At 42.4% G+C, this 12,319-nt stretch overlaps 1 long non-coding RNA gene across 5 annotated transcripts in view; it reads left to right on the top strand.

Annotated features, from left to right (window-relative positions):
* The first annotated feature begins 5,851 nt into the window (after positions 1–5,851).
* The window catches only part of LOC120106983, a 28,105-nt gene continuing 21,637 nt past the window's right edge, over positions 5,852–12,319 (top strand). For 4 of the 5 annotated variants that reach the window (XR_005508984.1, XR_005508981.1, XR_005508983.1 and 1 more), the window contains exons 1-3: positions 5,852–6,199; positions 6,722–6,869; positions 7,393–7,540. This is a non-coding gene — a long non-coding RNA (uncharacterized LOC120106983). The remainder of the gene's footprint in view (positions 6,200–6,721; positions 6,870–7,392; positions 7,541–12,319) is intronic. The other variant, XR_005508982.1, reaches the window with a different exon arrangement.

Raw genomic sequence — 12,319 nt, forward strand, 5'->3', positions numbered from 1 at the left:
GCAGGTTTACTTAATTTGATTATCCTTTGTAACTACTCTGACAACTAAATTAAGCTGCACCTTAGGAAAGAAAATATTTGGAACCACTTGAGCTGCCAGAATGCTGAACTGGCAACAATGCACTGATTGTTTCAAGTCATTTCACCCTCAGTGTGAACAAGTAGCAACAATAAGTTTAGTGGTACCAATACATATGCTGGATACGGCCTTACAACCATGAGAACTTTTGACACTCTTTGATGATAGCAAGCAGTGATGAAGGTATTGCCTTTTCAAAATGACTAAAATTGCCACGCCCCCAGCCCGAAATCGCGAGCCAAGGGTCGCGCCAACCGCCGCACACCAGTAGGAAACTTTCCCCACGAGCATGCAAGGCATCTTAGCCAACATCTCAATCTATATAAATTTAAAATAATTCAACTAAATAAATGCAATCTTATTTCATTGACTAACTCAAGTCATAAAGTCTCACAGTTCTAAATATGCAGCGGAACAATAATTTACCAACATGCAAAACTTAGTTCTTAAAATAACAAAACCTAGCAATGTCTAACAATTATAATAAATGTCCAAGATAATAGTTCAACTTAAATAACCCTAATCTAAGATAGCTTGTGCCACAATCCTTCTAGTCGCCCTCCCATTTTGAAACCTCAATAGACTAGTTCTCGAGATCTGTAAAACAACAATAAATTGTATAATGATCTAAACAGCCCAGTAAGTAACAAACACTCTAGCTAGATAAATCAGGCAATAATATACAGAAAATAAATATATATGCAGTTCCAAGATACAAATCAAATATTTCTTAAATTCTTAAGATTCTTTTCACGGTTTCGAGATTCTTTCACATATTCAATTCATCTTGTCGATCCTGGACTATGACCACATGTTTCCTGTGGCAGGGTTATCAATACCGACTAATCTTCTCGCGGTGAGTCCTTCAGGATAGTCAATTGCCAACGTATCTGCCCCCATTGGCGGGGTCCTCAATATAGCCAGGTCGAAGTTCAATTAGTTCTCTATTTCATATTTCAGTTATGAAAACATGCAGCGTCAAAACCAAATATCGTTCATATCTTAATTTCTTTCAATTTATCAGAATTCAACTTAACAGCCGAGAACTATGACCACATGTTTCCTGTGGCAAGGTCATATCACTGACTAATCTTCTTGCGGTACCAATGTATTAGCCCCTATTGGCAGGGTTCTCAACATAGCCCAACTGCGAGTCCAAATTTATTACGAGTTATTATTCTTTTCTTGCATTACGTTCAATTTTCTAAATCGAAAATATGATATCGAATCAATCAAACACAATCCAAGTCGAAAGCAAATATGTTCAATCAGAATTATACAATATTCTAAAAATAGACATATAACACCATGCATCGAATTTGTAAATCAAGAATAACTCGACTCGAGAAAATATTTATAACTTGCCGATAAATCTAGAAAAAGGTTACATTACTTACCTTACGAACGAGATCCACAACAAATCCAATTAATTACGCAAATCCCTCACAGAACCTAATATCCAAAAATCATATTTTTCTTTTAAAATTCATCACTATATATATATATATATAAAACTTAAATTTTAACATCCTCCCATGGTCGAGCCTGCAGAAGTGCCTAGCACTCCGAGTTCAGGTTCATACCCGTAAACCACCTCCCTCCCTTTATATATATATATATTTCCTTTTCTCTTTCTTTTTCTTTTTCTTTTCCTTTTCTTTTTCTTTTCTTTTCTTTTCTTTCCTTTTCTTTTCTTTTTCTTTTCTTTTCTTCTCTTCTTCTCCAGAATCTTCTCCCAACTCCTCTCTTCCTTCCCCCCTTTCTTTTTTTCTTTTTCTTTCTCCTCCTCTTCTCTTCACCCGACTTCCTCTCCTTCCCCCGCTTTCTTTCTTCTTCTTTCTTCTCCCGCAAAGGGAGGTCGGCGAACTTGGGAGAGGCCAAGTCGAGGCCGGCGATGCCCGCGGCGGCCGGCCCTCTCCTTCTTCCCGCGGAGGAGGCATGCGCATGGGAGAAGAAGAGCCCGCAGCGGTCGGCCTTCTCCTTCTTCCCTCTCTTCTTCTTTCTTTCTTTCTCTTTTTTTTTCAAATGGTATAACAAAGAGGTGAAGGCTAGGAATCTTTACCTCAGCCCCGGCAAAAATCCGGCGGCTTCCTTCCGACGGCAAACGGAGGAAGAAGAGCACCCAACCCATTGCTTTAATGGCTCTCCTCCCTCTCTCTTGGGCGGCAACACGAAGAAGAAGGAGAACCCCCAACCAGTTGGGCATGGCGGCTCCGCTTTGGATGGCTTCAAAGGAGGAGGAAGAAGCCCTAAAAATAACCAGGCATTCCTGGCTTCTTCGGGATGATTCTCCCCTTCATCACGCCCCCTCACATGTAACGCACGTGAGGCCGAAAGTTTGGAGCTGGGCTGGTCAAGTGGACTGGGCTCCGTTCCAGGGTCTCACATCCTTCCTCCCTTAAAAGAAATTTAATCTATGAAATTTTTGTACATGCAGTTCAAGAATAATACTTCTTCCAAATCAAGTCATAACACTCTTCAAATCAAAGTCATCTTGTTTAACCAATGTCAAATAATTCTATTCACCACACTTCCTCTGCACGCTCTGATTTAAACCTCAACATACCCGTGTCAAGTCTAGAGATTTTTTTCTCCTAGAATTACTTGCTTATTGGTACATTCATTATTATGTCTTAATCCGTGTGAACACTTTCGAAATTCAAAAGCTCATATTCTTCTTTTGACAATTAATCAAAAAAAATTGTTATGTAACTATTTAATCTTTTCTAGCAGCATAATAAGTTGTCTAACAAGGAGGAGTGGGCATAGCTAGACAATAAATAGAAATAAATATTGGAACTAGATTAATACCTGGCGTCCTTCAGGACAGTCAATTGCCAACGTAGCTGCCTCCATTGGCGGGGTTCTCAACATAGCGAGGTTGAAGTTCAATTAATTCTCTATTTCATATTTTAGTTATAAAAACATGCAGTGTCAAAACCAAATATCGTTCATATCTTAATTTCTTTCAATTTACCAGAATTCAACTCAACAGCCAAGAACTATGACCATATGTTCCCTGTGGCAAGGTCATATCACCGACTAATCTTCTTACGATACCAATGTATTAGCCTCTATTGGCGGGGTCCTCAACATAGCCCAACTGCGAGTCCGAATCTATTACGAGTTATTATTATCTTTTCTTGCATTACGTTCAATTTTCTAAACCGAAAATATGATATCGAATCAATCAAACACAATCAAGTCGAAAGCAAATATGTTCAATCAGAATTATACAATATTCTAAAAATAGACATATAACACTATGCATCGAATTTGTAAATCAAGGATAACTCAACTCGAGAAAATATTTATAACTTACCGATAAATCTAGAAAAAGGTTACATTACTTACCTTGCGAACGAGATCCACAATAAATCCAATTAATTACGCAAATCCCTCGCAAAACCTAATATCCAAAAATCATATTCTTCTTTTAAAATTTAAGTTATATATATCTATATAACTTAAATTTTAACATCCTTCCATGATCGAGCCTGCAAAAGTGCCTAGCTCTCCGAGTTCGGGTTCATACCCGTAAACCACCTCCCTCCCTTTATATATATATATATATAAAGATATATATATATATATATTCTCTTTCTTTTCCTTTTTCTTTTCTTTTCTTTCCTTTTCTTTTTTCTTTTCTTTTCTTTCCTTTTCCTTTCCTTTCCTTTTCTTTTCTTTTCTTCGCTTCTTCTCCAGACTCCTCTCTTCCTTCCCCCCTTTCTTTCTTTTTTTTTTCTTTTTCTTTCTCCTCCTCTTCTCTTCACCCGACTTCCTCTCCTTCCCCCTCTTTCTTTCTTCTTCTTTCTTCTCTCGCGAAGGGAGGTCGGTGAGCCCGGGAGAGGCCAAGTCGAGGCCGGCAACGCTCGCGGCGGCCGACCCTCTCCTTCTTCCCGCGGAGGAGGCATGCGCACGGGAGAAGAAGAAGTGCCCGCGGTGGTCGGCCTTCTCCTTCTTCCCTCTCTTCTTCTTTCTTTCTTCTTTTTTTTTCAAATGGTATAACAAAGAGGTGAAGGCTAGGAATCCTTACCTCAGCCCTGGCGAAGATCCGGCGGCTTCCTTCCAGCGGCCAATGGAGGAAGAAGAGCACCCAACTTGCTACTTTAATGGCTCTCCTCCCTCTCTCTTGGGCGGCAACACGAAGAAGAAGGAGAACCCCTAACCAGTTGGGCGTGGCGGCTCGACTTTGGATGGCTTCAAAGGAGGAGGAAGAAGCCCTAAAATAACCAGGTGTTCTCGGCTTCTGCGGGATGATTCTCCCCTTGATCACGCCCCCTCACGTGCGACGCACGTGAGGCCGAAAGTTTGGGGCTGGGCCGGTCAAGTGGACCGGCCAGTTCTAGGGTCTCGCAAAAATACTATTAAAATATTTTTTCTAAACTTACTTGGGATCCTATCTTTCTTTGCTCGTAGGATTTGAGTCAATTTAGCAATTAAGCGACCATTGGTTTTCGAATGGACATAATAGCTTCTTTTATTAGCTGTTACTCTATATGGCCTTGGTCTCGTTCGTCTCACTCTTTCACATTAGTCGAGGCAAGCAATTCTTACTCGGAAAAAAGAAGACTGTGACGAGGGAGTCCAATTAGTCAAATAGGAAGAAAATACGAAGAAAAATGGAAAGTCGTCGAAAAGCAGGGGTGGGATGTGATTCGCCAAGCTAGGGCAAACAAAGCCGTCCGGCCCTATAGGATTAGGAATGCGAAGGCTTTAAAGAATTGACCTATTCATAGAGTAATCCTATGATCTATATAGAGGATATATGCTATGTCTTTATTTATATAAATAAATATAAGGGTGACTCAATCAATTGGGGGTGGGACTCAGTAAGATTTAGAGATGCTCTTTTCAGTTTGTTTACAGATGTATGGCACCACTGCTGGTGTACATTGTTCCCTCTTCCGAAGTTCTTGCAGGGCCACTAGCAACACATTAAGCTGGTTGTGAAGGGGAAAAAAAGGTGCATCAACAGATAAAATACATTATTTGGCCCATTACTTTGACAAGTCTTAAAATATGGTGCATGGCTGCAAGATTTGCAAAGCAAAATGAATTGTTCCCAAATGTTTATATGTGGATGCAAAAATGAAAAAAAAAAATCTAGAGTTTTTTGGTGACAAATTAGTTTCATCACTAATCTTTTTTATATATGGTGACTGAATAAGTTTCATTGCAAACAGATTTTGATTTTTTGGCAAGGATAAGATTTCATTGCTAAATAATTCATTTATAGTTTTGGCGCAAAATGTAGACCATTTGTCAAATTGGTCTTCTGATTGGGTCATTAGGCTCAGTCCAAGGTCTAATTGGGTCTAACCTTGGTCTAGTATCATTTTAAATCATTTGGGCTTGAATTAGGGTCGGTCCAAAGCCAATTTGGTCTCTAATTAGTTGAATTAGGCTTGATTCAGATTAAATTGGGCCTGCTAGGACTAGCTCAGCTTAATTGGGTTCGGACCCAACTGAATTTGGGCTTGATTTAATTCGCATTTAACTCGGTCTGCAATTTAGGCTCGTCAGCCTTAGCCTAATCTGTTTGGAACCTGGCTTAGCCAGATTTAGCTAAGCCAATTACTTTTTATTGGACTTAACGGGTTTTGGACCCGAACCAGGATCCGCCCCGTTATGCCGTAACCGTTAAGGTCCTTCTTCCAGAGTATTCCCGCCTCTTCGCCTCCATCCTCTCTCTCTCTCTCTCTCTCGCCCCCTCCCCCCCCCCCCCTCCTTCGTCTCCACCGGATGCCCTAGCCCCTTTCTTTCTTCTTCTTTCACCTCCGGCCGAGCCCTTCTCCCCTCCTTCCTCTCTCTCTTTGCTTCCCCCCTCCCACCTCCTCTTCTCCCTCTCGCCGTGCCACCGTGGGGCGAGCCTCCTCCGGGAGATGCTTCCACCTCGGAGCCGCAGAAGGCGGACGCTTCCTCGGCCTGCAGCCGCTCCGGCGACTGCGGCCGAGGGGTGCCCTTCTCCAGGGTGGGAGCAGTGGGAGAGGGAGGGCCTAAACCTCCTCCAAAGTGATGCCGGAGTGAGTTTTAGTCTCCGGGGACCTCCCTTACCCCGATCCGACCACGGCGGAGGAGGAGAACCACCGTGACCGAGAAGGAGGCGCGAGAGACCCAGGTACGATCCTCCTTTTTTTTTTCCCCTCTTTTTCTTTCTTTATTTTCTTTTATTTTCTTTTTCTCCTCCTCCCTCTGTGGTGGCGCCACCACCTCCTCCGTTTTTCTTTCCAGAGTTTTCCCGCCTCTTCGCCTCCATCCTCTCTCTCTCTGTCCCTCTCTCTCTCTCGCCCCCCCCTTCCTTCGTCTCGACCGGAAGCCCTAGCCCCTTTCTTTCTTCTTCTTTCACCTCCGGCCGAGCCCTTCTCCCCTCCTTCCTCTCTCTCTCTGCTTCCCCCCTCCCACCTCCTCTTCTCCCTCTCGCCGTGCCACCGTGGGGCGAGCCTCCTCCGGGAGATGCTCCCACCTCGGAGCGGCAGAAGGGAAAGGGTAGGGGGCCCTGGACCTCCTCCGAAGTGGTGCCGGAGGAGTCAAACGGGTCCCCGAGGTGGGGCCGAGCCCCTGGGAGCTCCCGTGAGGAGGCGGACGCTTCCTCGGCCTGCAGCCGCTCCGGCGACTGCGGCCGAGGGGTGCCCTTCTCCAGGGTGGGAGCAGTGGGAGAGGGAGGGCCTAAACCTCCTCCCAAGTGATGCCGGAGTGAGTTTTAGTCTCCGGGGACCTCCCTTACCCCGATCCGACCACGGCGGAGGAGGAGAACCACCGTGACCGAGAAGGAGGCGCGAGAGACCCAGGTACGATCCTCCTTTTTTTTCCCCTCTTTTTCTTTCTTTATTTTCTTTTATTTTCTTTTATTTTCTTTTTCTCCTCCTCCCTCTGTGGTGGCGCCACCACCTCCTCCGTTTTTCTTTCCAGAGTTTTCCCGCCTCTTCGCCTCCATCCTCTCTCTCTCTCTCTCTCTCTCGCCCCCCTTCCTTCGTCTCCACCGGAAGCCCTAGCCCCTTTCTTTCTTCTTCTTTCACCTCCGGCCGAGCCCTTCTCCCCTCCTTCCTCTCTCTCTTTGCTTCCCCCCTCCCACCTCCTCTTCTCCCTCTCGCCGTGCCACCGTTGGGCGAGCCTCCTCCGGGAGATGCTCCCACCTCGGAGCGGGAGAAGGGAAAGGGTAGGGGGCCCTGGACCTCCTCCGAAGTGGTGCCGGAGGAGTCGAACGGGGTCCCCGAGGTGGGGCCGAGCCCCTGGGAGCTCCCCTGAGGAGGCGGACGCTTCCTCGGCCTGCAGCCGCTCCGGCGACTGCGGCCGAGGGGTGCCTTTCTCCAGGGTGGGAGCAGTGGGAGAGGGAGGGCCTAAACCTCCTCCAAAGTGATGCCGGAGTGAGTTTTAGTCTCCGGGGACCTCCCTTACCCCGATCCGACCACGGCGGAGGAGGGGAACCACCGTGACCGAGAAGGAGGCGCGAGAGACCCAGGTACGATCCTCCTTTTTTTTTCCCCTCTTTTTCTTTCTTTATTTTCTTTTATTTTCTTTTTCTCCTCCTCCCTCTGGTGGCGCCACCACCTCCTCCGTTTTTCTTTCCAGAGTTTTCCCGCCTCTTCGCCTCCATCCTCTCTCTCTCTCTCTCTCTCTCTCTCTCTCGCCCCCCCTCCCCTTCCTTCGTCTCCACCGGAAGCCCTAGCCCCTCTGTGGTGGCTTTAAATTCTGTCTTTTGAGTTTTCACATGCTTCTTTTTTCTAGAAGCCAACTATGTTTTTTTTCTCTTGATCAAGTCACCATGTATTTAGTTTCCCATTCATACTTACTAAGTATTCCTCCCGCTTTTCAAGAGAGGGAGGCACCTATTTTATGGCATCTTAGTTTTTATATTCTTATAATTAAGTAAGCTCTGTGATAACTGAATTATGTCGCCAATAGTTATATAAGTTCTGCATTTTTCTACACTTGTTATTGGCATGCTATCCATGTGATTTTGTGTTGATTATGGTGGGATATAGAATCACCGTTCCTGTAATTTATGCATTACACAGTAAGTCATGGATGTCCTCTCCATTATGTTTAAGTGCACTTAGTTTTGAGAGTTCCTTGAATTTCAGCCTCCCTCTTCATCTTCGCCTTCTCTGCTTTCTAATTGCTGGGCTTTTTGTTTTCAAGATTCTTTTTTAAGGGTTTCTTGAATTTTTGAGAGATTTTAAAGTAGATTTAGGTGGAGAGTCAAGGAAGTGGGAACTTGGTTCAGCCTCCCTCTCTCCCTTTTCTTCAGTATATCTTCAACAGTTTTGAACTTGGTTGCGATTGACTAATTAATTTAATTTGTTTTTTTCATTTTTATTTCTACTCTCATTTAATTTGGGATGCTCTGATCTTTTGCTGACATTTACATCCTTGTTTTCTGTACATCATGATAGTGACACCACTACTTTTGCCCCCATTTTTAATTAGTCATGCCTTTCATGGTAGATGCTGTTTCTAGGTCTCTGTTGGTCTAAAGTCTAAACTGTGGATGAAATAGTCTGCTGGATGATCGCACTTCATGTCATTGTATCAGGCATTGATAAATAATTAATTTTCAATCCAACAATATTTTTTGGGTATGGTAATGTGCATTTTGTTGTTTTAATTCGTTGTTCAGTAAGCATTATTTAGTTGATCTCACCTAAGTTTAATCTTCACGTGATGCTACAGGCCTTAAAGCATTTATGTCATAACTTATATTAATTGTAGTTGGGTTCTAAAGTATCTCTGTTCCTTTTTTATTCTTATCATATCCACAACTGAAGTGACATAACAAAATCCTGACCATAAATAGATGGGCTCTTTTACATGGACTACCGGTTTATTTGTGAATCTTATTATACTATTATTTTTCTGCAATTCTTTTAGGTCTCTTGTTATTAAGTTAATTGAAATGCCTGCTTCACTATTGGATAACTTTTTCTCCCATTTGTTGCGTTTGAATCTTGAGAAATTAATTTAAGTTGTTTTTTCATTTTTTTTTTCTGCCCTCAGTTAATTTGGATGCTCTGGTCTTTTGCTGACATTTACATCCTTGTTTTCTGTACATCATGATAGGGACACCACTACTTTTGCTCCCATTTTTATGTGCTGTGTATGTTGCTTAATCTTTTATTTGACAAAATTGTTTGGTTCTCTTAGCACAACTTTCAAATAGTATCATTTGCCATTGCCATGAGACAAGGACATGATCTTCTGAAAATGCATTTGCATAATCTCAGAACTATTAGACTAATCCCTATACAACTGGGAGAGCAGCATTGCTTATGTTTCTTCTATTTGGCTTTTCTTCTTCTTCATTGTTTCGCAAACTGGGAGAGCGGCATTGCTTTTGTGTTCTATACAAAGAGGCTGGATGATTCTTGGATGAGGGTTTTGCTACATTTTGAGAGGAAAGTAACTATTCTCTTGACGGTGAGGCAATGTTGGATGGTCTGCTGCTGTTGTTCTGCAAGCAACCGTTTGCAGCTGTTTTGATTTATTAGTTGCAGATCAATTGGTGAATCTAAGCCTCTCCCTCCATCTTCCCATTCTCTGCTTTCAAATTGCTGGGAGTTTTGTTTTTCAATATTCTTTTTGAGAGATTTTAATTTAGATTTTAATGTAGATTTAGGTGGAGAGTGTAGGAACTAGGGAGATCTTGGTAAAAGTCTCCTCTCCCTCTCTCCCTTTTCTTCAGTATATCTTCAAAAGTTTTGAACTTGGTTCTCTCTGGACTTGAATGATGGAGAGATAATATTTTGATCGCTGTTTGTTCAATCTGGATTTGGTATTCTTGGTTGTTGGTGATATTCTGTCTAATTTGGTTCTGGAGGTTATGTTTATATTGCTTCGATGTGCAATCTCTCCCTCTTTTCAATTGTTAATGTTATAGCATGTGAAATGATCTCTGACATGCTAAATCCATAGGAAATCCTAAATCATTGAGCTTAAATGGTTGCTATATAGGATTTCTTCGGAGGCTTATTTCGCTAAATGCTAAGACTAGTTCGATGGTTCTTCATGTAAAGAGTTTGGATTATTTTATTGCTTCTATTTCTCTCATCCTGCTTGGTTGTTGTAGATAATTTGTGCTGGTTGTTGTTTTGGTTGGCTGCCATTGCATGCTCCATTTGATGACATGTGAATGATGTTAATCAAATTTTGAGCAAACTTCTTTTAGGTCCGTTAGTCTTGGTGATGCAATTGGTTGTCCACCTGCTTTAATTTGTTGTCGCAAGCACCACATTTGTGGAATGCCTGAACATCAATTTAAAGTCGGCATTATGTGGTTCTGTATGCTGTTTTTGCCACTGTGACTGAGACACACATAAAACTTTAGTGTTTTCATGGATGTATTATAGTAATTTCTGTGCTTTTGTCGCCTCTTCCTGTCATGATATGATCAAGCCTTTCAAGGTGGATGCTGTTTGTTGGTCACTGTTGGTCTAAACTCTTAAGCTGTGGATGAAATAGTTTGGTGCTGGCGGTTATGTCGTCTTCGGTAGCGGTAGAGCGAGCAGCTTTTGAATGTCTGCTGTTTCGCAGACATCCGAGCAGCGGCCATGGTTAGAAGGGGGGAGGAGAAGAAGACATTGTGGGATCTTTTTCCTAGGTCGGCTTCTAGTTCTCTTTCTCAAGATTTGCTGGTATTCTATTTCTTCTCCTCCTACTTGTTCTTGGTCTCCCGGGTGGATAATGGTCACGATGTTGTGCTTCTTGTTATCTTTTTCTCTTTGTTTATGTGCCTTCTCTTTTGCTTTTCTTATTCTTCTTTGTTTCCCAAATTGGGAGAGCGGCGCTGCTTTTGGGTTCTTTACAAGGAGGCTATGATGATTCTTGCTCGAGGGTTTCGCTACAATTGAGAGGAAAGCAGTTCTTCTCTTGACGGCAAGGCAATCTTGCAGGCAACTATTTGCAGCCATTTTGATTTATTAGTTGCAGATCAATCGGTGAATCAGAGCCCCCCTCTCCATCTTCCCCTTCCCTGCTTTCAAATTGCTGGGATTTTTGTTTTCAATATTCTTTTTACGGTTGTGTTTCCGAGAGATTTTAAAGTAGATTTAGGTGGAGAGTGTAGGAAGTGGGGAGATCTTGGTCAAAGTCTCTCTCCCTCTCTCCCTTTTCTTCAGTATATCTTCAAAAGTTTTGAACTTGGTTCAGATATTTTATTTTGTCAACTTTGCTTTAAGTTCTCTCTGGACTTGAATAATAGTGAGATAATATTTTGATCGGTGTTTGTTCAATCTAGATTTGGTATTCTTGGTTGTTGGTGGGACTCCATCTAATTTGGTTCTGGAGGTTATGTTCTATATTGTTTCAATGTGCTTTCTCTCCCTTTTTTCAATTGTTGACGTTCTGGCATGTGAAATGATCTCTGACATTCTAAATCCATGGGAAATTCTAAACCATTGAGCTTAAAAGGTTGCTATATAGGATTTCTTTGGATGCTTATTTCGTTAAATGCTATGACTAGTTCTCTAGTTCTGCATAGAAAGAGTTTGGATATTTTATTGCTTCTATATCTCTCGTCCTGCTTGGTTGTACATAAATTTATACTGGTTGTTGTTTCGGTTGGCTGCCATTGCTTGCTCCGTTTGATGACACGTAATTGATGGTCATCAAATTTTGAGCAAACTTTTTTTGGGTCCGGTAGTCTTGGTGATGCAATTGGTTGTCCACCTGCTTTAATATGTTGTTGCACGCACCACATTTGTGGAATGCCCGAACATCTATTTAATGTTGGCATTATGTGGTTCTGTATGCTGTTTTTTGCCGCTGTGACTGAGACACATATAACTTTAGTATTTTCATGGATGGATTATGGTAATTTCTTTGCGTTTGTTACCTCTTGCTGTCAACTTTGAATGATATGATCAACCCTTTTTTGGTAGATGCTGTCTGTAGGTCCCTGTTGGTCTAAACTGTGGATGAAATGGTCTGCTAGTTGATTGCACTCTCTGTCATTGTATTTGTCTTTGATAAATAGTTAATTTTCGGACCAACAAATTTTTTTTTTGGGGCTATGATAATGTGCATTTTGTTGTTTTAATTCATTTTCGATAAGCATTATTCATTTGATCTCACCTAAGTTCAATCTTCACGTGATGCTACAGGCCTTAAAGCATTCACGTCATAAGTTATATTAATTGCAGTTGTGTTCAAAGTATTTTCGTTCCCTTTTTTATTTTTATCATATCCACAACTGAAGTGACATATGTCACGCCCCGGACCCGGATCCGTGACATGGCCGTGCTAT

Source organism: Phoenix dactylifera, unplaced genomic scaffold (genome assembly GCF_009389715.1).
Source record: "Phoenix dactylifera cultivar Barhee BC4 unplaced genomic scaffold, palm_55x_up_171113_PBpolish2nd_filt_p 000716F, whole genome shotgun sequence".
Classification (NCBI taxonomy): domain Eukaryota; kingdom Viridiplantae; phylum Streptophyta; class Magnoliopsida; order Arecales; family Arecaceae; genus Phoenix; species Phoenix dactylifera.